Consider the following 22120-nt stretch of genomic DNA (forward strand, 5'->3'; position numbering starts at 1 on the left):
CATTACACTAGGTTATGTCCCCAACTTCCTGTCTTCAGGCACAATCATACCTTGCAGAAATTGAACACACAATCATTGTTTGCACCAACAATTTTTTTTTTTCTTCTTGTCTATTGGTTCTTTGGGTGGGCAAAAAGGACAGAAATCTGAGCTTGTAGTTTGCGGGGCACTTTTGAAAATTATACTTTGTCGTTTACAAATTGTAATATGGATTGGAGTTTTCTCCAGGAATGTTATGGCTCTCTTACCCACCCCTTATTTTATATATCAAATGGCCTCATAAAAAGGTTCTAGAAGAAAAAAGAGATAAGATAAAACGTATTTTGCTGCCCAAGTGATCTCATACATAACATTCTCACTCAATAATGGAATTGCTAAAAATTTCTTTCTTCCCTTCCCTTTCCCTTTCCCCTTTTCTTTCCCTTTCCCTTTCCCCTTCCCTTTTCCCTTCCTTTCCCCTTCCCATATCTTCCCTTCCCTTTCCTTTCCTCTTCCTTCCTTTCCTTTCCCTTCTCTTCCTTTCCCTCCCTTCCTTTCCTTCCCTTTCCTCTCCTTTTCCCTTTCCCCTTTCCTTTTCTATTACCTCCAGGATTTCCCCCCCCTCCTTCTGTAGCTGCCTTTTGGTCTCCCGTAGTGGATAGCCAGGGTAAACTGGGCATCCCATTGACGTAGGTCAGCTGCCCCCCTCCTTAAAGACAAAGAAGTTAGGATTTCTTTTTGGCTTCCCCGATTGAAATCGAGCTCAGATAAACAGATTATCGGTTGGGATATCTCCTCCATGTGGCTTTATTGCGGCACAGCTAGCTCCTCTGATCCAGTTAGACTTGTTATGGGAAGCTAAATGATTGGCTGAGGCTGGAGCTCAGTTTCATAAATTATGGCCCGGCACCCAGGAGTATGATTCCTATAGTGGCAGGAACCCAGAGGGCCTGTCAGCTCCTGACTTTATGCACATATATTCTTAGTTGGGTGCTAACACTATTGACTTGGATATTTGTCTTACATAGCTGATATTGCATCTTCAAGACTGTGTGAGTAATTCTGACTTTTTTTCCCCCAACTCAGTAAATTAATTACGTGTCCTAGAGGAAGTGCTTGTAATTAGAAAATAGTGAAGTAGTAGATGATTCATTACCCGCTTCCCGCTCCCCTCCTCCCCAGTTTGTATTAACTGCAGCTTGAGTGACCAAAAACCTAATAGGGTTAATGCAATTTCGGGAGATTTAAGACACCATCAGCTGTATTTTGGATCTATTTCTTAAACATATTGTGAAGGCTGGAACCCTATTCTCAGGGAGAAAAGCAGGGCTGAAAGTATAATACTGCGGAGATAAATCATATTATTGATATGAAATCAAAGGGAAAGGGAAAGACTATTTGCATCAGTAAAGGATTCATTTTCTTCTCTGAAACCGTGAGCCAGCAGTATCCTTCAGGGAAATACTAGCAGGCAGAGACGCCAAACAAAATGCACTGAGAAATGCAAAATTATGAGAGCAAAAATGGAATGCTTTATTCAATATGACTATTTTTAAAGGTGATGGAAAGGAGAGTGCTATGGGTGCCTTTTAAAATCATTTACATTTTTAACAGCCCCCGAAGTTGCCTAAGTTTAATGCTAGCACTCACCAGCTTTGTTTTAAAAACTCTATAAAACTATGTTAAACATATGCACACACAACCAGATGCAGAAAGGAAAATGTGGCTTGGGATTTGGAGTTAAGCAGAAGAAATGAGAGTAACAGAACTGTTGCTGGGTTTGTGGGCTGGTCGGGTGTGACTTCTGTTAGTGTGCAGGTTGGTTTAAACCAACTGGAGAGCACAGAAATGAACACCAAATTGGTGTTTTCATCATCCTATCTATAGCATCTGCTTATTACACATCTACATTCACTCCTGAGTGTGCCCCACAGAATGCAAATGGATCAGTTCCTATTTTTGATTTAGCATTTCTTTCTCCTCATTGTTCACAAATTTTTTGGGGGGTGTCAAGAACTTGGAAATAAATGATTTGTAATTTTTTTATGGAACTCTGTGTAACCTGGGAACATAGTTGAAGTGTCATGTTATTGCAACTTTGGGTTTTATTTGTCTATTTGATTTTGCAAATTTTATTGTCTCCTTTTAACCTATAGAGAGAAAATAGATGCATTTCTTATGTACCTATCTATTAACATAAATCAACTGATTTTTTTTTTTTTTGTATGTGTGTGTGTGAAGGGGTAGGTGCTGAATAGGAATATTTCAAAGATGTGGGAATTAATGCAAAATTCATATGAAGATAACTTCTTATGGAATCATATATGGTTAAAGGGTTTTTATTGTTATTGTATCCACTCACTACCACGAACTAATGGTTAATTATGATTTTGTGAAATGATGCCTATAATACCCTATGACTGTAATTTTATATATTAAATATTTCCTAGCTGGGCCCCTTTTGAAGTAAATGTAATATGGGGAAACTGAAGGTAGTGGCTATTTACTTTGTAAAAAAAATAATGGTTCTAAGGTTGAATTAGTGATTCCATTATGAGGAAATTCTTTTTACCAATGCAATCTCAAAGAAGTGCCAAAAGGTTGTATGATTGGCTGACAATGCGCTACATAATACCATCTCTCTTTAAATGATAAACCTTTCTAATGTGTTTTGATTTATTACATTGAAAAGGATTTCCCTCCTGAATATTTTAGAGCACATCTAATCCATAAAATGCGTAAGAATACAATCAATTGCTTAGTTGTTTAATAGTTCTATTTATAATTAGTTGAGATGTAACTGTATTATAATATACATTTGTGCCTAACCTGTATATATATTATTGGAGGATATTAATGGCTTTAGAAAAATAGATGGAAAATAATTGTGTACCTGTCAAAATTTAGATGGTGGGAAATAGTAGTTGTGTTCTCAAGTAATTTCCTAATTTTCAGTTCTGCTTTTCCTGTTTCTGTATGGTTTATATAACTATATCCTTCTGATAATCTTGTTTTTTTTTTTAATTTGTTTATTTGTTTGCTTGTTTTTACTCAGGTTGACAATACTTTCCTAGCTTTTCCACATCTGCTTGCTTGGGCAAAAACACAAGAAAAATAATCTATCAGCTGAAAAATTGCTTGCTTAAAAAAGTCTAGGAGGTGCTTAAAATCTAAGAGTTGTCAAGGGAGAGAAGGTGTTTGAAGAATTTCTAGGGTATTTCAATGCTTTTCCTCAGACTTCATTTTCTTAGTGCTCTTTATAATTCTAAGGAAACTGAAATGAAGTGACTTATCCAGGCTCCTATAGGTGGCAAATATAGGAAGTGGAATTGAACCCCAGTCCTCTAAACCCATGCCCTTTCCTTTGCAGAGCACTGAAGGAAAGGGAAGAGCTTGTAAAAGCAAATGAGAACATGAATGGCAAAGTGGAGGTCTTTGGAACAAGGCCTGTTTTTGTTTCCATTTTTTTTGGTGGCCTATTTTTGGTCTGTTTCTAGTAGTGTTGCATCACTGGTCTTCATTTTCAGAGAAGCAATGGGATGTGAGAAATTATTTATTTGGTGTAATATTGGGCATATCTCCTCAAGAGAGAAGGGCTTGACAATGGGTGATTGATTCCAGAAAGAATTTGTTGCAGCATTGTGACTTTGTGGAGTTTTTGATTACCCTCCAATGTACATATTTAGCTCCAGGAAAGAATTATTGCTGTCTTTAAAAAAGTAATAGCATAAATTTAAATTTAATTTTGTTTTCTTATGATTGCTTAAGCTAATTTCTTTTATTAATTAAACTTCCTGTAGGTTATCCAAAATATTTGATTTTTACTAGGATGCTATTGATTTTACTAGAATGATATAGGAGGCACTATAGTTTAGGACTATCAATCATCCATGATTAAACTGCAAAGTATGGGTTTGTCCCAAGAGTTGCTGATCCAAATAAATATACATGGAAGAAATCAAAATATAGTACCAATGCTGTAATGGCTCAACCGATGGACTTCTTTATGTTTGCTTGGAAAGAAAAGGGACTAGATTTTGTGAGTTCATTGGTTTAGGAAACTCCTAAACCAATATTGATTAGTTTCAGCTTTGAAACTTCTAGTTTTTGGAGAGCTTCTTGGGGGATGTTGAGAGGTTGTTATTTGCTCAGGGTCACAGGGGTAGTATGTGTCAGAGGCAGAATTTGAACTCAGCTTTACTTGATTTTGAAGCCAGCTCTTTATTCATTATACCACGCTGACTCAATAATTCATACTAAATAATAATTCCCATTTCTGTAATCCTTCAAGATTTTCAGTGTTTTCTCACAACTGCTCCAGGTGGTAGGTGGGGAAAATATTAAGCTAACTTTATGGATAAGAAAATTGAAGCTCTGAGGCATGAAATGAATGCTATATATGTATGTGTGTGTGTGTATGTGTGTGTACATACACACCCACACACAAAAAGAGAAGGAGAAAGGGAGGAAGGAAGGAAGGAAGGAAGAGAGAAAGGGGGAGAGAGGGAGAGAGAGAAAGAGGGAAGGAGGGAGAGGGGAAAAAGAGGGAGGGGGAAGACAGAGAGAGAAAGAGAGAGACAGAGAGAGAGACACACACACACACAGAGACACAGAGACACAGAGAGAGAGACATAGAGAGAGACAGAAAGAGAGAAAAAGACAGAGAGATAGACAGAGACAGAGAGACAGAGAGAGACAGAGACACAGAGACACACAGAGAGAGACGTAGAGAGAGACAGAAAGAGAGATAAAGACAGAGAGAGAAAGAGAGAGAGAGAGAGAGACAGAGACAGAGACAGAGACAGAGAGACATAGAGAGAGACAGAAAGAGAGATAGAGACAGAGAGAGAGACAGAGACAGAGAGCGAGAGAGAGAGAGAAAGAGAGAGAGAAAGAGAAAGAGAGCGAGAAAGAGAGAAAGAAAGAGAGAGACAGAGAGACAGAGACAGAGACAGAGAGACAGAGAGAGACAGAGACACAGAGACACAGAGAGAGAGACATAGAGAGAGACAGAAAGAGAGATAAAGACAGAGAGAGAAAGAGAGAGAGAGAGAGAGAGAGAGAGAGAGAGAGAGAGAGAGACAGAGACAGAGAGAGGGAGAGAGACAGAGACAGAGAGACATAGAGAGAGACAGAAAGAGAGATAAAGACAGAGAGAGAAAGAGAGAGAGAGAGAGAGAGAGAGAGAGAGAGAGAGAGAGAGAGAGAGACAGAGAGAGACAGAGACAGAGAGAGGGAGAGAGACAGAGACAGAGAGACAGAGAGAGACAGAAAGAGAGATAGAGACAGAGAGAGAGACAGAGACAGAGAGAGAGCGAGCGAGAGAGAGACAGACAGAGACAGAGAGAGAGAGAGAGAGAGAGAGAGAGAGAGAGAGAGAGAGAGAGAGAGACAGAGAGAGAGAGAGAGACAGAGAGACAGAGAGAGAGAGAGAGACAGAGAGAGAATTGTCAAGATTAAAGATCATAAGTTTTTGAATCTAGATTTGAATCCAGGACCCCTAAGGCAAATCCACATGCCTCTCCCATATTCACCCAGAATAGTTTTGTTGAGTTTTTGATCTGTGTGGACTATAATCACCTAATCAGTCACATTCAGATACTCCTCTTTGGATTCTAAGCTAGTTATCATTCAGATTTTTCGGTTATAGTTATATTCCAGAGTGTATATTCACATTCACTTATTCAAAAAGCATTATTAAGAGAGTGTGTCCAAGGTATCATTCTAATGAGAGAGATTAAATGAAAACTGGTCTTTGCTTATAAGGAGTTCACCAGTTACTAGGAGAGGTAGGGATAAATAAACAAAATGTAATTGGAGGAAGGAGAGATTTTTAATAAATAGGGGGCTTTTAAAGACAAGCTTCCCATAAGGGCTGGCAACTGAGATGAGTGGGGAAGGAAGCTAAAGAATGTAAGAGAAGGGAGTACATTCCAGGAGGGGAGGATAGAGTGGCAAAAAACAAAAACAAAAACAAAAACAAACCAAAAAACAAAAAAACAGAAGGGGGGATTATGGGAATGCAGAGTTCAGGGTATAGCAAATTGGTTGAGAAGTGAGAGGGGGGCAAAGCAGTAGAGCCAGAGTGTAGTGTACCCCTGTTCCCCTTTTTTTAGGAATTGGTGAAAGGGAGGAAAGATGGAGGAGAATAGTTTGTGGGTATGGCAGGATCAGATGAAGATATTTTTTAAGGGGGAAAATCAGTATATTTATAGACAGCAAGGGAGAATATAGTAGATTGCAACAGATTGAAGAAGAGAGAAAAAAAAGGGACAATTTCTGGATACAGACAGGAAGGACTAGACTTAAGGGCATATCATCTTATCTAAATTGATTTGATTACTAAGACTTCTTTTGCTTTTTGAAGTGTTTGTAAAATGGTGTGTGTATATCTTTTATCTAGATTAGATATATGACTTGGAAGGCCAAGCGATTTCTCACCACTGCCTCTCTGCTAATCTGTCATAGTATTTAGAAAAGAATGGGGCATTCATTGGGCAAGATAATTGGCACAGTGGATAGAATGCCAGCCCTGGAATCAGGAAGTCTTGAGTTCAAATGTGACCTTAGATACTAATTAGCTATGTGACTCTAGGGAAGCCAATTTACCCTGTATGCCTCCGTTTCCTCATCTGTAAAATGAGTTGTAATGGAAGACTTTTACGAAGAAAACCCCAAATAGGGTCTTGAAGAATGTGACGACTGAGTAACAATGACAACAAAAGTCCAATCCCCTTATTTGATAGATGAGGAAACTGAGGCTCAGAAAAAATTAAACGACTTGAGTGGAATATGACTGAACAACAATGTTAAAAAATTATAAATGAAGATTTAAAGCATGTAGATTAGGAATTGATAGGGGCCTGGAGAGTGTCATTTAGTACATATGCTTTCATTTTATAGATTAAGTGAAAGGTCACACACTATGTTACAGATCCAAGAATCAAGACTGACTTCAGAGCCAAGATTTCTTCTCCCTAGAATCACCATGAATCTATTTTCATCCCAAATATTCATTCCTCGTGACTTTTGTAATTTTTAAGCCTCTTCAGGTTGGTGAGATGATCATCTTAGGGAGCAAACCTATAGTCAAAAGTATTTTGTAGAATGTTTTGGAAAGTTAATGCAAAAGTTTTGCGTCACAGCTAATGAGCTAACTCTCTATTGGAACATGATGGGGCTTCCTGGAACATTGGCCCCAGCTGTGTCCTACTTTTCAGCTGCTGGGCCATCTTGCATGCAGTTGTTCTGAGATTGATTGTGCCAGGAGTGTGGGTTCTTATATCATTGGAGAAACTGGATAGAAACAGATGTGATGGATTTTTGGCTTGGACTGCTGCTTGTCTTTTTTGAACCTTTGGTGACTTTTTCAGTAACTTTGAAATTATAATGACAGGCACAAGGACTTGTTAACATGTTGGACACCTGAAGAGAAAGTATCAAGTTTGGGATTACTTTGCCCTTCCTATAACACCCCTTTTTCAATCTCCAAAAATTCAGAATGTTAACTAGTTGAATGAAAGACACATTATGAGTGGTATTATACCATGTAGGAATTTTATACAAATTTAAGTGACAGAATCACAGACTGATTTCAGAGCTGAAAGGAACTTAGTGATTGTTTTGCCCTATTCCTTTGTTTTATAGATGAGGTGCCAATGATTAAATGAGTTGTTCAAGGTCAATAGTACAAATAGGACAAAGCTCCTGTTTTCTATGTAAATGTTCTTTTCCTTACATGTGAGCATAAAAATAGATATGCAGACAAAATAGCTTTTAAGATTTGGTTTCTTGAAGTCTAGGAAAAACACCTAGAAATATGAATGTGACCTTTAATTTTAAAAAGTACATGTGAAAAAAATTCTTCCTAAGTTACCTAAAATTAACAACCTCAAAATAGAATATCATTCTCTCCTCTTTCCTGCATCTCCTACCCAACCACACTTTCCATTGGTTGAGTTCTTCTAATTATTCTCTAAATTTATCTTTGAAATTATCCTCCCACAATAAAAAGGCATTCCAAAACTGAAACCCTATAAACAGAAAAGCAAGGATCACCTGATATCCATTCTTTATTTTTTAATAATAGCTTTTTATTTTCAAAATATATGCAAAAATAGTTTTCAACATTCACTCTTGCAAAACCTTGGGTTTCAAATTTTTCTTTCTCCCTTTCCCCACCCCTTCCCCTAGATAGCAAGCAATCCAATATGTTAAACATGCACAATTCTTTGTGTACATATTTCCACATTTATCATGCTGCACAATAAAAATTGGATCAAAAATTTAAAAAAAGAGAAAGAAAAAAAAACAAGCAAGCAGACAACAACAAAAAAGGTCCACATTCAATCCCCATAGCCCTCTTTCTAGATGCAGATGGTTCTCTCTAACATGTCTATTGGAATTGGCCTGAATCACCTCATTGTTGAAAAGAGCCACATCTATCAGATTTGATTATCATGTAATGTTGCTGCTGTGAACAATGTTCTCTTGCTTCTACTCACTACATTTAGCATCAGTTCATATCAGTCTCTCCAGGCTTTTCTGAAATCATCCTGCTGAATGTTTCTTTTAGAACAATGATATTCTATAACATTCATATACCATAACTTATTTAGCCATTCCCCAACTGATGGGCATCCCTCAGTTTCCAGTTCCTTGTCATTACAGAAAAGGCTGCTACAAACATTTTTGCAATTGTAGGTACTTTTCCCTTTTTATCATCTCTTTAGGATAGAGGCCCAATAGAGGTATGCACAGTTTGATAGCCCTTTGGGCATAGTTCCAAATTGCTCTCCAGAATGTTGAGGGCAGTTCAAAACTGGAATTGGCTTGTTAAATTGAATACTTAAGTGTGTCTCAGGAATATAGGTACTGGGCTGCTATTTTTTAATTTTTAGGTTTTATGTTGAAACATAGTAAAGTGTTTTATATTTTTCTCTTTCTTTGAATTCTTTAACTTTTAATTTCTAAAAGTATGTGCAGAAGAAAAAATTTAAATGAATTTTTGTTATATTCTTTTCTCCAACACTTCCCATAGTGTGTGTGTGTGTGTATGTATGTATGTATGTATGTGTGTATTTATTTATATAAATGCCTAATTTAATTGGGTATAGAGTTTACTACTTTTCTTGAAAGCAAAAAGCAGACATTTTATGAGGCTTTTCTTTTATTTATTTCTGAAAAATGGCTTTAAAATGAGGATTATCTCAGTTTTGTTCTAGGTAAAGCCATACTTAATGTGGAAGGTAGGATGAATTGTGAAGAGAGGAGAAACAAGACTTTATCTATCTATCTATCTATCTATCTATCTATCTATCTATCTATCTATCTATTTTTTGCTGAGGCAATTGGAGTTAAGTGACTTGCCCAGTGTCACCCAGCTAGAAAGTGTTAAGTGTCTGAGGCCAGATTTGAACTCAAAATCCTCCTGACTCTGTCAGGGCTGATGTTTTATCCATTGCACCAACTTGCCCCAACAAGACTGATATAGAGCTTATTATGTGTCAAAAACTGTACCCAGTACATTACATATGTCTCATTAATAGTTTTCAGAGAGAGGGGTTATTATATTTTATAGCTGAGGAAACTGAGGCAGTTATACAACTTAGCTAGTAAATGCCTGAAGCTATATTTGAACTTCGGTCTTCTTTATTCCAGATTCAGTATTCTACCCACTGTGACACCAAGTTGCAAGGGAGAATGGGGCTTTAATCTAGGGTGTCAGTATTGAAGGAGAGCCTTTTGGTTGCCCCCAAAGATGATGAATATCCATCTCTCATGAAATTAGATGCATATCTTCTTCCTCTAGTCACTACTCAGTACAATAGTAGTTGTTATTAGGAAGCTGATCTGATTTACCTTTATAATGCTTGGTTTGAAAATTATAGGAAATTATTATTCAGGGAAGCTAGGTGACACAGTGGATAGAGCAGCCAAACATGGAGTCAGGAGGTCTTGAGTTCAAATCTGGCCTCAGATACTTTCTAGTTGTGTGATTCTGGGCAAGTCTCTTAACCTTGATTGCCTTCTTTCCTCACCCTCAAAATAGAAACTTACTGTGGAAATTTCACTAAAGAGTCTTACATATTTCTCCAACCCTCGCCCCCACAATTCTACCCTACTTATGCTTTTTTCATTATCATAGAATCTTAGATTTAGTGTTGGATGGATCATCTAGTTCAAGGTTTCATTTCACAATTCAAACATTAAAGCTTAAAAAGGTCACACAAGTAGCAATTAACAGTCAGAATTTGAAGTCAAATTCTCTGCCTGTAGATAGAGAACAGAATCTTTTCTAGTCCAAATAGAATTATGAGCTAATCTTAACTCTAAAACAAACTAGTCATTTGATCTGGGACAAATGACCTCTATGAGTTCCAGTGCTCTCCTAAGGAAAATGTTGGGTCCTTTCCAACTACTCCATAGCTATTTTGTCAGATTGTAGTGTTCTGGTTGGTTTTCTGGAGTTCTTGAGACCAGCCTGCCTTTCAGCTGAGTAATCACCATGAAAATAGCCAGGGATAAAATCCAAATTCTTGATTGTCTCCTTCACAGTCTAGTTTCCTTGCCTGGAGTCTTGGCTAGCTTTCTAGAGGTACTGCAGAATGTATCTTGGTTTCAGTGGAGGAAGCAGGAAAGCTACCATGACTGTCTCTGTCTTGAAGTTTGTCTCAGAGGTTGTGTTCCAGCCTCCAGTCTTCTGTCTTCTCCGAATCTGTCCCTGAGCCCTTTTCTGGCTGAGTTTCTCCCAGTTTATATGCAGTATACTGAGTATAAGCCAATCATCACATCACTAGGGAACCATTATTTGTTGTAAGATTAATTAAATCATACTGAACTAGAGAACTATTAATCACCATGCTAAACTAGATAACCAATGCCTTATCAATTCCACTGAGTTAGCACCTTGTAATCCTTATTTCATGTACAGAGTTCGGTCCATTATAAGGTGTTTTTCTGTACTGCTCGTCTCAATTTCTGTTTTCCTATTTTTATAAAATAAAATATCTGGTCACTTCATGAACAGACTGGATGGTCTAAATTGTGTGTGGTGTGTGTGTGTACACATGTATGTTCACAAAATAACTACAATACAGATTCCTGGAGTGTCTGCTTTGATGATTTCTTAACTATCTATATCTGTGCTTTTGGGAGGAAATGGCTTGATAGGGAATAAAGAAAGGTGGTAGGAGAAATTGGAAATAAGCATGTGCAAAAATATGAAGGGGGCAGCTAGTTGATGCAATATATAGAGTGCTAGATTTGGAATCAGAAAAACCTGTGCTCAAAACTGAACTCAGACACTTATTGTGTGACCCTATCTAGTTTAGTTCTTCATTTGAAAAATGAGCTGGAGAAGGAAATGACAAATGACTCAATTCTCTTTGCTAATAAAACCCCAAATAAGGTCATGGGGAGCCAGACATAGCTGGAACAACTAAACAACAACAAAATTTGAGGAGAAGCAGATATCTGATTTCTCTCAATACTTGGTCAAAGTTCTTAATATTTAATAGGGAATGTTAGAGTAAGAATTGTTTCATTCTTTGAATTTATATTCCCATTTTGCCTGGCATATACTTAATGATGAACAAATATGATTAATTGGGTTTCTAAAGATAAAAAACAAAAATCACTGTGTCATGGAAATCTTCCTTAGCTGTATTGAAACCTGAAGACTTCTATCTCCTGGCTTAGAACTGAAGACAAGTGGTTATACCTTATCCTACTTTGTTTCCTGGGAAGAACTGGGAAAGCAAACCAATCTTTCTAAGAAAAATCTGTTCAAAAATTTAATAATTAATTACAGGTAGTGCTAGTGACAACTTGGATTTGGAAAGACTTTAGTCTTCTTTACCTAGCTTTAATCACTGACTGGACAGTTAATTCATTCAAACTGATGCCAATTATAAATCTTAGTTAAAAAGGCCAAGGTTTCTCCCTGAATCTTTTCCTTTCGCTTGCCTGATATCTTGGCAATTTCATTGCTCATTAAAACTTATGGAGAATGGGCGGTGGAAATAAAATGAAAGGAAATCAAAACTAGTCTGTTTTGTTACTTGCCACCTGACCTTTGTAAAAAAATTGAATGAAGGAATAAGCTATAAATAAGAACTAAATAAAAGTTTGAAATTTCCTGTGGATTAATTTATCCATGCTATTCTTGTATTTCTTTCTTATAGTTGATCATGGATTTATTACTGAGTTGAATGCACTCTAATGCAATGAATAAATAAAGTAGGCACAAGGATATATAGTTATGGAATGACATAGAAACTACTCTTACGGAGTTTATAATTTAATGTTCATGAATAACTATATACAAGGCAGAAAGTGATCAGCAAAAACATAGGTCATTAAGAGACATTTGAAAGAGAGGGATGGTGTAGTTTGGGTTGGAAAACATTTTGACGTCATGAAGCTTCAGATCTTCAGAGGGAAAAAGTCATCTGAATTGGGCCTTGAAATAAGGGAGCTATTTAAGACCTAGAAGATACTGTGAACAAAAGTAAAATAATAGGAGATTGAAGCATGAGCAGAGATGATGATTAGTTTGGATGAAAGGAAGTAGTATGACAAGATTGGAATAAGTTGGAATAAGATTTAAATGAAGAAAGGGGTGCGAATTTTATTTCCTTAACAATAGGGAGCAGCTGAAGATATTTCAGGAAAGGTGTAAAATCAAAGCAGTACAATGTAAAGATGACAGAGGAAGTAATATGAAGGATGAATTATTGATGTGACAGGCTAGATGTTGTAAGATCAGTTAGGGGACTAATAAAATAGTATAAATGAGAGATTATATAAGTAGCATAGACTGCATGCTTAATTAAGGCTTAGTAATGAGGGAGTGAGATAGAATGATTGTAGTTGGGATGGAAAGGGGCGGGATACATGTGAATGATACTGAGGAAGCAATATTTATAGATTGACAACTGACTAGAAGGGAGGGATATAGAAAAGGAAGCATCAGAACTTTTAGGTTTTGAGCCTGAGTGACTAATATTACAAATATAAATAAAGGATACATATGGGATTTCTTTTTTTAATCTTTTGGAGTTCTATGTTTAGTAAGTAGCATAGTTGCAGTGCAGTGCAGTGCACGTTTAAATAACATTTTTGTGTACAATTTCTAGTTGCTTCTCAGAAGGATTGTACCCATTCACAGGGCCATAAATGGTGTTATCAATATACACTTTTCCCCATAGCCTCTACAGTATTTGTCATTTTCCTTTTTTGGGGGAAGGGGATAATTTTTAGCATTCTGGTTGTGAGGTAGAATTTCAGAATTGCTTTAAATTGCATTTCTGTAATTAGAAGTGATTTGGAGGATACACACACACACACACACACACACACAGCTATAGATAGCCAGGGTTTCTTCCATTGAAAATTGTCTGTTCCTGTCATTAGATCATTTATCAATTGGAGAATGTCTCCTTTTTTATAAACTTGAATAAGTTCTTTATATATATATATATATATATATATATATATATATATATATATATATATTACAAATGAGATTTTATCAGAGAAATTAGTTACAAAGATTTTTTACCTCTCCTTATATATATATATATATATATATATTAATCTTAGTTTTATTAGATTTCTTTCTGCAAAACTTTTTAATTTAATTTTATGTAATCCAAGTTGGAGTAACTAGGTGGCACAAGGGATAGAGTGCTGGACTTGATGTCAAAAAGACTCCTCTTCCTGAATTCAAATCTCCCCTCAGTCACTTACTAGTTTAGACATTTACTGTGACTCTGGGCAAGCCACTAAATCTTGTTTGCCTTAGTTTCCTTATCTGTAAAATGAGCTGGAGAAGAAATAACAAACCACTTCATTAACTCTGACAAGAAAAGCCAAATGGAATCACAAAGACATGATTGAAATGACTGAACAATAAAATACAAGTTGCCAATTTTATCTTCAGTAATCCTCTTTCTATTTTTGCTTAGTCATGAACTTTTCTTCTCTCCATAGTTCTGATAGGTAATTATTTCTATGTTTCTTTAATTTGTTTAAGTTTGTATCTCTGTTTATGTTTTTATACTACACAAACACACACATACACACACACACACACACATAAATGTCATATCCATTTAGAGCTTATATTAAGTATTGGTCTATTTCTTCCATGCTGCTGTCTAAATTTCCCAGCTGTTTTTGTCAGATAGTAAGTCCTTATTCTAGTAGTTTAGGGTATTTGTTTTTATTGAATTTATTGAATTAGATTGAATATTAGAACCATTAGCTTCCATGTGTTGTGATTCTAATTTGTTCCACTAATCTTTTTATTTTTAACTAGTTCCAAATTGTTTTGAGAATGCTTTGTAATATAGTTTGAGACATAGTCCTGCCAGACTCCTTTTCTTTCCACTTAAAATAATAATTACTTTTCTAGAGATTATTAAACTTTTTGGGCCTCTTTATGATTTTTTGTTATTTTTTCCCCATTATACAAAGTAATCCTTTAGTAGTTTGGTGTGGCACTGAATAATTTAGATAGTATTGTCACTTTTATGTTATTGAAATAATCCTACTTACCTCTTTATAGTAACTCTTTTCATTCATGCACAAAATGAAAATTACAGGGATGCCTATCAATGAGGAATTGTTGAAGAACTTTTTTCATATCAGAAGTGTCAAACTCATCATCACTGGTCGCAAATGGCTGCAAAACTCCCCAGTGTGGTGTGACCTGCCTTAAATATAATGGGGAAATATTTAACACAATAAGCAAAAATATAATACAACATAGATGATGTTAAACTGTGATTTTCTAAATCAATATACTGTTATGATGAAATACTGTTGTGAGGAAACTAGATGGTTTCAAACAAACATAGAAGGCTTATATGAACAAGTACAGAGTAAAATAATAGTACCAGAACAATTTACATTATAACATTGATATAAAAATATGAGCAATTTTGTGGTCAAATATTATGAACAGATAATTTTCAGATGAAGAAATTAAAGCCATTTCCAGTCATATGAAAAAATGCTCTAAATCACTATTTATTAGAGAAATGCAAATTAAGACAACTCTGAAGTACCACTTCACACCTTTCAGACAGGCTAAGATGACAGGAAAGGATAATGATAAACGTTAGAGTGTATGTGAGAAAATTGGGACACTAATATATTGTTCGTGGAATTGTGAAATGATTCAGCCATTCTGGAGAGCAATTTGCAACTATGCTCAAACAGCTATAAAATTGTGAATATCCTTTAATTTAGCAGTGTACTACTGGATCCATATCCCAAAGGGATCATAAAAGAGGGAAAAAGACACACATATGCAAAAATATTTGTAGCAGTCCTTTTTTTAGTGACAAGGACCTGGAAATTTAGTGAATTGACTATTAGTTGGGAAATGACTGAATAAGTTATGGTATATGAATATAATAGGATATTGTTCTATAAGAAATGACAAACAGGCTAATTTCAGAAACTCTGGAAAGACTTACATGAACTGATGCTAAGTGAAGTAAGCAGAACCAAAAGAACATTGTATACAGTGATAACAGTGATGATCAACTGTGATGGACTTGGTTGTTTTTTTTAATTTGTGGTTTCCTTTTATTTTATTTTTAAAAAATTTTCTTTTACTTGAAAAAAACAGTTAGAAAAAGGAAAATAGAAAAGGAATACAAAACAAAATGAAACAAAACAAAAAAGAACATCATCATGTGACCAGCAAAATGTCAGGAAGGATTCAAAAATATATAACAACAAATTACCAGATCAAGAAAGTATATATATATATATATGTACATATATAATAATTATTATTATTAGAATAAATTATATTCATAAATGTCCATTTTCTTTTTCTTTACTTGCAAATTGTTCTCTGGTTCTTTGCTACTCACCTTATTTACTTTATTCTTTTCCCCCCCTTTCATTTCCACCCCCTGCTACCCTGAAGCAAGTTACAGTTTAGAAAATATATATTTATGATACATATTTGAATATATACATACATGCACACATACTCTTTCACATACATGTCTTTCCTATCCATGATGACTCTTTAATTAAATTCTGCTTCATAAATTGCCTTACTATTACATAAGGTCCCTCCACACAAAAATCTCTCCCTTGTCTTCTTTCCTCACCTTTTGCTTCCCCATTCCATCACCTCTCCCCCCTTATTTCTTTATAGATTTTGGAGTGTGCTATACCCTTCATGGTATATATGTAGTATTGCTGATTGAATCCATTTCCAGTGTAAGTAGGTTTTTGGAATTACGAGCCCTCCTCTACCCTCTAATACTTGTGTGTTTATTCTTCCTCTGCACCTCATTTGTATAAAATGATTACTACTTTTACCTTAACTCTGCCAATCTTTCTTTTAAGCTACCCTATTGTTGATGTGAATCTTAAAAATATAATATGCATTTCCTATGTGAAAAAAAACCATAAACAATCTGTTCATGTTTAAACAGTTTGTCTGTGCTGAGTTACTTAAAATTAATCTTTTATATTGGCTTTTACATGTTAATTTTTTTGTTAAGTTCTGGTTTGATTGGTAGAAAGTCCAAAAAATCTGCAAATTTGTTGGAGGTCCTTTTTTCTCATTCAAAATCATAGATAATTTTTGCTGGATATGATATTTTTGGCCACAAACCTAATTCTTTTGATTTTGAAAAGACCACAGGACTCGTGGTCTTTTATTGGAGTTCTTTATAAATCTTGTACAATTCTGACTTGGCTCTTTTCAACAATGAAGTGGTTAAAGGAAATTCCAATAGACTTGTGATGGGAAATGCCAATAACATTCAAAGAGAAAACTGTGGAGACTAAATATGGATCAAAGCATAGTATTTTCACTTTTTTTTTGTTGTTTCATTTGCTTGTGGGTTTTTTCTTTCTCATGTGTTTTTTTTTCCATTTTGATTTTATTTTTCTAGTTCAGCATGACATATATGGAAATATATATAGAAGAATAACACATGTTTAATTGATACCATATTTGTTGCTGTGTTGGGGAAGAGAGAAGAGGGGAAGAAAGGGGAAAAATTGGAACACAAGATTTTACTAAGGTGAATGTTGTAAACTATCTTTGCATATATTTGGAAGAATAAAATATTATTAAAATGAAAAAAATATGAATAAATGGAGGATTTTACAAATTTATAATTGATATAAGCTAAACCAGGAGAATGAGCAAAAATGTCATAGAATACAAGAGAAGATGAAGAAGGAAAATGATGCTTAAAAATTGTATTTGATAACCAAGAAATGGTTTGGAAAAAGAATTCCAGTAAGTCCTCTTAAAGATGGAAATCAGATTATAAGAGATTAATAAATGAGTGAGTAGTAAGGCATAATTTTCTAGGAATTTGTTTTTGAAGAGGAAGAGAGAGAAAAGATAGAATCAAAGGCAGTTTAATTTATTTTTTCAGTGTTACAATACACAGGGAGTGCTTTCCTCCTTCCCAGGGTATTTATTCACGTCTGAGATTTTGAAAAAAAAAACAGTCCCAAATTGTCTGAGAGGTATAGATGGGATGGGATAATTAAGAACATAGGGACTCTAAGAGCTCTTTTGTGACATGGTGGCCTAGCCACATCGATTTTGTACTGGGGGATGGAACCCATGAAAATAACTTGAGTTTGTAATAAAGAATTGGAAAAGGAGTGGATGCCCATATTTGGAACATGGTTGCACAAGTTGTGGTACATGAAAGTAATGCAATATTATTGTTCTACAAAACAATGATGAACAAGCTGATTATAGAAAGGCCTGGGAAGATTTACATGAACTGATGCTGAAAGAAACAAGCAGAACTAGGAATACCTTGTACATAATAACAGCAAGAGTGTGCAATGATCAGCTATGAAAAACTTGGTTCTTCTCTGTGGTTCAGTGGCCCAAAGCAATCCCAATAGATTTTGGACAGAAAATGCCATCTATATCCAGGAAAAGAACTGAGAAAACTGAATGTAAATTAACACATGCTATATTCACTTTTTTTTTTTTTTTTGCTTCTTTAAAATATCTCCCATGGCTTTTCCCCTTTGCTTTGATTTTTCTCTCAAAATGATTCATGAAGCAATATCTATTAAAATTATATAAACTTACTACAAAAAAACTTCCCAAAAGATGACAGTAATGATGTATTTTTGTTCATTGACAAACTTTCAGAAGCAGAGAACTATGTTACAAGGAAGAAATCTATTCCATTGTCTCTTGTTTGGCACTGGATTAGAGCTGGATGCAAGTAGGTAGGACAAATATCTTTTCCCAAGACAAAAAAGCTTTGGAGTATACAGTAGTTACACAATGGGTCTCAGGGTAAGGTGAGTTGGAGGACTGGTTAATGGTTTGGTTTTTAGCTACTGCCTATAGAAAAGGGAGATTTAAGAATATCACCTGGGGCAGCTAGGTGGCTCAGTGGATAGAGTGCTAGCCCTAAAGTCAGGAGGACCTGAGTTCAAATGTGATCTCAGACACTTAACACTTGTAGCTGTGTGACCCTAGGCACAATTGCTTAAAATAAATCACCTACTTTCAACTATGGAAAGCCATGAGAAGATTGGCAAAAGACTGCTATCTACCATTTGCAGATGACGATGTTATCTATTATCTGGAGAGAACTGTGAACAAAGTATTACTGTGTAGGGACTGTGATATGGACAGTAATAAGGAATTTTGCTAAGAGTTGTGGAAAAGCCCAATGGGAGGTACTTAATGAAGGTCCATTAGAGAGACAATATCTGCTGTGAGTCTTATTTAGGGTATTTCCTTTAAGTCACTGAATGCCTCTTGGGAAGGGCTCTCCATAGGGTTGTTTTGTTATTTTCCAAGGAATTTATTGTGAGCTCTATATGTTTTCCTCTATCAGTGAAAAAGCTAGTTGATTTTTTGAGTTTTGTGAATCACATGTTTGTAAAAGGAGTTGATATTAACATAGTAGTGTCATAGAAATTGTTCTTTTTCTTTCTTTCTCTTTTGGCTGAGGCAATTGGAATTAAGTGACTTGCCTAGGGTCACACAGCTAGGAAGTATTAAGTGTCTGAGGCTGAATTTGAACTCAGGTTCTCTTGATTTCAGAGCTGGCACTCTATCCACCGCGCTATATAGCTCCCACTGTTTCAGAAGTTTTTATCAGATTAAGGTAATAATAAGAAATGAGAAATCTCTCAAAGCATTTCTAGAGGCCTTTGTAGCATGTAAAAGTCCCTGATGTGAGGATTATATTAGAACTGAGAAGATCTGAGTTTCTAGGCAGACTAGAAAGAGCTGTTAGGCAAATATAATATAACCAAGAGGTAGAGAAGACAAGATTAGAGGAGCAAAATCCTAAAGGAAAGAGATTGGTACAGATTGAATTGGAAGATACAGATAGAATTGTTAGTTTAGGAGAGGAAGAGGTCTTCTTTTATTCTCTGAAACAGAAGGGAAGTAGAAAAGATAGAAAAAGGTACAGAGAATTTTTTAGTTTTAAAGGAGGGAAATTAGATCACGCATTGAATATGCTCCATCTTTTTAATTCCTTTTAAAGTAGGAAGCAATGTCATTTGCTGAGGGAAAATAAATGATGGTATAGTAGTGGTCTTGAAAAGGGTGGACTGATTGCTGTGGTGACTCTGATGGGGAACTAATGGAGAGAATCATATAATCTTGAGAGTGCTTTGTAGCAGCAAGACTCCAGATAACACAAGAAAGCACAAATCTATAATAGATAAATTCAGTTTTGTTTTATGATTTCTTTCAACAGTACCCAGCTATTTGACGGAAGGGATATAGGTACATTGAAGACAGATAGTGGAAGTTCCCCAGTGTTGGAAACTGTCAGTTTAGAGAATCTGGAAAGACAAAGAAGCAAAGAATTTAAGAGAAAAGGAATATCAAGAAAACTGAACAGTGAATGAAACATGGATGTGTAGAATGTGAAGTCAGAACAGGGGTAATAAATTTTAAGAAACTCGAGTCTTCAAGAGACTGGAGACAAGATAAAGGAGGGATGAGAGACTGGGAAAGGTATAAAGATAGGATATTTTGATCAAAGAAGGAAATTTCAGGGTTTAGGATCTTGGAATTAGAATAACTTTGAAGCATAATAATGGTAAAGATATTACCATTCCCATGAGAAGAGCAAAGAGTGGAGATGGAGGGAAATATGAATTGAGGTGGTTGAGTGTAAAGGGCTGAAACTCTGAATAGGTGCACTGGAATCAGATAACTGAGCACTTAAGGCTAATTATCTATTGGACAATACTCTATTAGCATATGCTTGGAAAATGGCTCTTTTCACTATTCTGTGCTGGCTCGATCTTTTGGTGTATACAGATAATCGTAGGAGGGATTAGGGATTGAATGAGACAAGCCAGACTCACTTTGCAGCAGGACCAGGAGAAGGGAGGTTGGTGGAGAGCCTTGTGGAGATTTGTCTGTCCCCTTCACTTCTCCCCCTAAAGACCAAGGAATTTTGCTTATCTTGACTCCAGCTGATTCTGAGGCCTCCAGGGAATTAGCCTGAACTTCACAGTTGAGGAACCATGGGGTCCAGTTGTTGGAAAGTTTGTATTCATGAATGTAGAAATTACTGAGGATGATGGCAGAAAATAGGTAGAAATGAAGAAAATCAGTCAAGGATTGGGCCAATTGAAGGTGGAAGAGTATCCTGGAGCTTGTGACCATAATGATGAAAATTGTTTTATATATTATATTATACACACTGTATTATATATATATATATATATATATATATATATATATATATATGTATATATTATGTATAATATATACTATATGTAACTATATATTTAGATATTATAGTATCAGGCATTTAAAAACCTTGGATATCATCTCATCCAACTATCTCTATTCACATATTAAGAACCAAGATTCAGAATGCTTAATTGACTTGCCCCAAACCAGAGGGCAGTATAGTTAGTATAAACTTCAAAGAAAGCAAAACAAAAGAATAGACATAACAATGCAAAAAAATGTGTACCAACTCTACTTTTGGCTCTGATATGAGTCAAAGAAGAGAAATAGATTGGAGAGGGAAGTGAGAGAAGTTAGTATCCTTAGAACAAGCCAGGTTCCAGTTAACAGAAATGTTTGGAAGGCACAATGAAAAACCTAAGGAATTCATTCACACTAAAATGGAGGTTCCAGGGTATAGGGGAAGTGATAGAAAGAGGATAGGGCTATAGTATATCTTAGAACAGGGATTTGTTTTTTGCATCATGCACTATCGCAGTTTTAGAAACTTCTCAAAGTAATATTTTTTTAATTATTTTATTTTCAACTTAGAACATAAACTAAAATATATGTGATTATAAGGGAAATCAATTATATTGAAATACATCAAAACATTAAAAAGTCCAATGACAATTATATTGAAATAAATTAAACCATTAAAAAAAGCTTATGAGTTTTAGGTGTTGAAATTTTTCCTGGGAAGAGATAAAAACATGTTTGAAAGGTATTGGGGGGAAAGAGTTTATAACTGCAGTGGTCATTAGATAGAGACTTGGGAGAGAAGGAAGTAGATAGGGAAACTGGAGAGACAAATTAACTATAGGGAAAACTATTAAATTAAAAAACAAACTTGTAAAATATTGAGTCTGAAGTTTTTAAGTAGAATGTGACATGACATGTTTACAAAATGGAAACTTTGGATGAATTTAACTCAGATTTGCCATATTGGTGACCAGGTTCCTGTGGGGAGGAGAAATTGTGTTGTTCTACAGACTCCAGAATCCAGTTACTTTGACTGGAGGAGGGTTGAAGACAGAGAAGCAGGGAGGAATTTGGGAATGGATACTTGCCAAAAGGAAACAAAAGGGTAAGATGCTTAAAGAGATAAAAGGAAAGTAAAAAAATAATGAAAGAAACAAATATTTGTTAAGTATTTCCTATGTGGAAATGGATGCACTCCTGCTGAGCAAATATCACATGTGATATTTTTAACATCTGCGGTAGGTAGCTGAATAATGAGTTTCCATCCTCATTTTTCTCAGAACACCTGTAAGGCTCTCTAAGGTTCTACCATGCTGGAAGTTTTCAGTATAAACTTAGTAACTGTACCTGTTTACTGAAATCTAGAGTCAAACATGATATTGAGGGGCTTACCATCATTAATCTTACTACATCATTACT

The 22120-nt window shown here is 35.4% G+C and overlaps 1 protein-coding gene across 1 annotated transcript in view; it reads left to right on the plus strand.

Moving 5' to 3' along the window:
* The first annotated feature begins 1014 nt into the window (after positions 1 to 1014).
* The window catches only part of PDE4D (phosphodiesterase 4D), a 1915283-nt gene continuing 1894177 nt past the window's right edge, over positions 1015 to 22120 (plus strand). Inside the window, exon 1 of the mRNA XM_074282453.1 lies at positions 1015 to 1031. The gene's annotated coding sequence lies outside the window, so the exon portion shown is untranslated. The remainder of the gene's footprint in view (positions 1032 to 22120) is intronic.

This window comes from Sminthopsis crassicaudata, chromosome 1 (assembly GCF_048593235.1).
Source record: "Sminthopsis crassicaudata isolate SCR6 chromosome 1, ASM4859323v1, whole genome shotgun sequence".
Classification (NCBI taxonomy): domain Eukaryota; kingdom Metazoa; phylum Chordata; class Mammalia; order Dasyuromorphia; family Dasyuridae; genus Sminthopsis; species Sminthopsis crassicaudata.